Genomic DNA, 3,934 nt, shown 5'->3' on the forward strand with positions numbered 1-3,934 from the left:
ACACTGAATGCAAATGAATTAAATGCACCAGTCAAGACAGAGAGTAGTAGAACGGATAAGAAAACAATCCAGTATGCTGTCTATAAGAGATACACCTTACACACAAAGACAAAAATAGGTTAAAAAACAAAGAATGGAAGAAATATATATTAAGCTAATGGTAATAAAAGTGAGCAAGAGTGGCAATATTAATTTCTGATGAAATAGATTTCAAGGCAAAAACCAGCATACGTGACTAAGAAGGGCATTATACAATGATCAACTGAACAAAAGGATAACCACAATAAATACCTATGCACCCAGTGAAAGGAGTCCTGGTGTGGGTCTATGGGTTAAGAGACCGCCTTGGCACTGGACTGCCAAGTCAGTTTGAACCACAGTGTCCACAGTTCAAACTAACCAGCTGCTTTTCGGAAACTCTATACAGGGTGGCTATGGGTCAGAATCAACTCAATGGCACTTAACAATAACAACAACCCTATGAAAGTGTTCATAATAGAAAAACCAAACTCTAACAAAGATTTTGCTGTACATAGTCTTGAAGATTTTCTTTCTCAAAAAAATTTTCAGTAGCAAGAATTACTAAACAGGATATTTTCTTCAAAGATTTGTGGTTTGAATGAAATTTAATAATAGCAAATTCAATTTGCAAAAGGTATGATATTTAATGGTATGAACAGTACATATGAAACAATTCTGAATGAAATTTATGATATAACCATCCTTAATGAATATGCATTACTATTTAAAATTTAAAATGGTATATAAATATGTAATACTTATACATTTTATATACTTGCATGTGTATTTATATTTTTGTAAAATATTGTACTTTTATAAAATGATTTATTTTATACACATTTATTGGCTCAAAAAGATATATTCTTCCTAACATTTTTTTAAACTAATGTGTAATCTTAATATTCATATTAACTGTCAATTTATTTTCCTGTGCTTAACTATTTGAATGTTCTTAGTGATTGTTTTGGGTACTGACAGTTTTCACAATAATGATTAATTATTGCTTCACTTTGCTTAAATTTATTGATGAAATTTCAGTGCTTCCTATTGTGTGAAATGGATGTTCAGATATTAACTACACATTTAGATGGCACGCTCTGGTGCATTGGGCTTCTCTTATATGGCCTTTTTGGCCTGAGGTTTGTTATTCTCACAAAATAATTGGTTGGGGTGGCAATCTTTGAAGGGTTTGATATATTTACTACCTATATAAGCAGAGATTGGTTGGTTTACAGTTCACTCGGTAGCTGAGCTTTACAGAAAATGATTGGGGAGTCCCAAACAATGAATAAGGAAAACTATAGAAGATTGGTACATTTGAGTTATGGTGTTGGAAAAGAAAATGTTAAAAATACTATGTTGTTGTTGTTAAATGCTGTGGAGTCAGTTCCAACTCATAACGATCCTATACAGGGATTCTGAGGAGTGGTTGCTGAGCTTGAACAACTGACCTACAAGTCCAGTGAATTAACCCACAACATCACACCTGGACTCCAAAAAGTACCATGGACTGCCAGAAAAACAAACAAATCTGTGTCGGAAGAAGTATAGCCAGAAGGCTCCTTGGAAGCCAGGATAATGAGACTTTATCTCTCAGCCTTCAAACACGTTATCAGGATGGACCAGTTGCTGGAGAAGGACATCATGCTTGGTAAATTTGAGGGTCAGCGAAAAAGAGGAAAACCCCCAACAAGATGGATTAACACAGCAGCAGCAGCAGTGGACTCAAGTGTAACCATAATTGTGAGGATGACAAGGACTGGGCAGTGTTTCGTTCTGTTGTGCACAGGGTCACTGAGTCAGAACCTACTTTATGGCATCTAGCAACAACAACAAACAACACCACCACCCGGCAGTTGACCTTTACCTTTATTGGTTGTTGTTCTTGTTCTTGTTAAGTGCAATGGAGTCGGCTCCGACTCATAATGACCCTGTATAGGATTTTCAAGAAGCAGCTGGCAGGTTTGAACCACTGACCTTGTGGTTTGCAGTCCATTGCTTATCCTACAGTGCCTCATCAGAAGTATTGGTTAGGGAGCTGCTTTGTAATTGACAAGAAGTACATAGGCTTAGTTAGTTAGTTAGGTGCTGTCAGTCGGTACTGACCCATGGAGAATTTATGTACAACAGAAGGAAACACTGCCTGGTCTTGAGCCAACCTCACAACCATTGCTGTGTTTGAGTCCATTGCTGCTGCCACTGTGCCAACCCATCTCATAGGTGTTTTCCTCTTTTTGGTTGACCCTCCATTTTACCAAGCATGACATCCCTCTCTAGGTACTGGTCCTTCCTCATAATATGTCTGAAGTATGAGAGATGGTGTCTGGCCATCCTGGCTTCTAAGAAGCACTCTAGAGGAGTGTTTTTCTAAGGAGCTGTATTTCTTCCAACACAGATTTGTTTGTTCTTTTGGCAGTCCATGGTACTCCAATATCATAACTCAAATGCGTTAATTCTTCTACAGTCTTCCTTTTTCATTGTCCAACTTCCACATGCATATGAGGTTATTGAATATACCATGGCCTGGGTAAGGTGCACCTTAGCCCTCAGACTTTAAAGAGGTCTTGTGTAGCAATTTTTTTTCTCTCCTCTCAAAACAATACCATGAGGTCAGTACTTTTATTATTTCAAGTCCAGAGAGGTGAAGTTCTTTGCTCAGTGTCACACAGGGTGTGGCCTAGCCAGGCCTGTCTGTCTATGGAGTCCAGCATGAAATCATGGCCTTACTGCATGCTAAGTGCTGACCTCGTCTTCCTGGTAGCAGGTCCCCTTTCCCCTAACCCCTTCAGTGGCCATCAGGAACAGAGGGATGACTGGCGGTGATGGAGCCCCAGACACTCTAATGTCCTAGGGAAATAAGGGGGCAGAGGTGCTGAATGCTCATTGGGGGCATCCTGGAGCTTGGGGCCTGGAAGGAGAAGATGGTACAGGTGGAGGTGCAAAGGCAGCTGGGCAGCCTGGGAGGGGGTATCCTCCAGGACCTGTTTGGGGGGCTTGGTGCTCTCAGCTGGCAGCAGAAAGCAATGACCCAGGACAGTGCTCACGCAGACAGAGTACATGTGGTCTCCAAGCACAGGGCAGAGTTTCAAAATCATGTGCGCCTGTAGTTGACTGGGGAACACTGTCAGTGGCTGCATCTGGACCAGAGCACAGCCAGAGCCTGCAGTCACTACCCAGAAGTGGCTGATAATCATCTTGACACCTTCCAGGATGTCCTTTTGGGATGGGGCTTCACTGGAACTATGAGTTCTACCCCACCAATGTGTTACAGTTTCAGAGCTGCTTGGATCTGGCCCTGAGAAGTAGCTGGGATCCCGTCAGTGAGGGTACAATAGGTGGTTGTGGGTCTTTGGACTATCCTTGAATGAGTGAAGAACTTCTGGAGGTGGTTTGCAGTCTGGGGACAACTGGAAAGGAGGACAAGCCCAGAGCAATCTTTCCCAGGTGCTCAGACAGCCTGGCGCTCCCGCTCCCTCAGCCCCAGGGACTGGCTTAGCTAGGGCAGCACTGAGAGCAGGGTCAGGTCTCCTGGTTTTCCTGTTACTGGCAACCCCTGTGGCTTGTTGATTGTCACTAAAGGTCCTTTCTGATCCATCACAGCTGCCTTCAGCACATCAACCAGCTCCTGGTGACTGAGGTCTCCCGGCCACAGCAGCCCTGGGAATGGCTGGTCCCCCAGGGATCCCGGCCGTTTACTGGAACCTGCAGGTGGTAACTAACTCTGGGTCTTGGTTCCAAAGCCTGAGGCTTTGGGTACTACGCATAGCTCCAAACCCACCGCCAAGCAGCTAAGACCCAATTCGAAATATTGCAGCCTGTGCAGCAGACTTGTCTAATGCAACAGAATATTGATTTCTTGACGCTGCTTCCATGAGTGTTGGTTAATGTGAGCAAAATGAAGTCTTTGACAACT

The 3,934-nt window shown here is 42.8% G+C and overlaps 1 pseudogene; it reads right to left on the bottom strand.

Moving 5' to 3' along the window:
* Window positions 1–2,816: 2,816 nt before the first annotated feature.
* LOC102814638 overlaps window positions 2,817–3,934 on the bottom strand; it is a 13,050-nt pseudogene continuing 11,932 nt past the window's right edge.

The sequence above is a fragment of the Chrysochloris asiatica genome, unplaced genomic scaffold (genome assembly GCF_000296735.1).
Source record: "Chrysochloris asiatica unplaced genomic scaffold, ChrAsi1.0 scaffold00158, whole genome shotgun sequence".
NCBI classification, from domain to species: Eukaryota; Metazoa; Chordata; class Mammalia; order Afrosoricida; family Chrysochloridae; genus Chrysochloris; species Chrysochloris asiatica.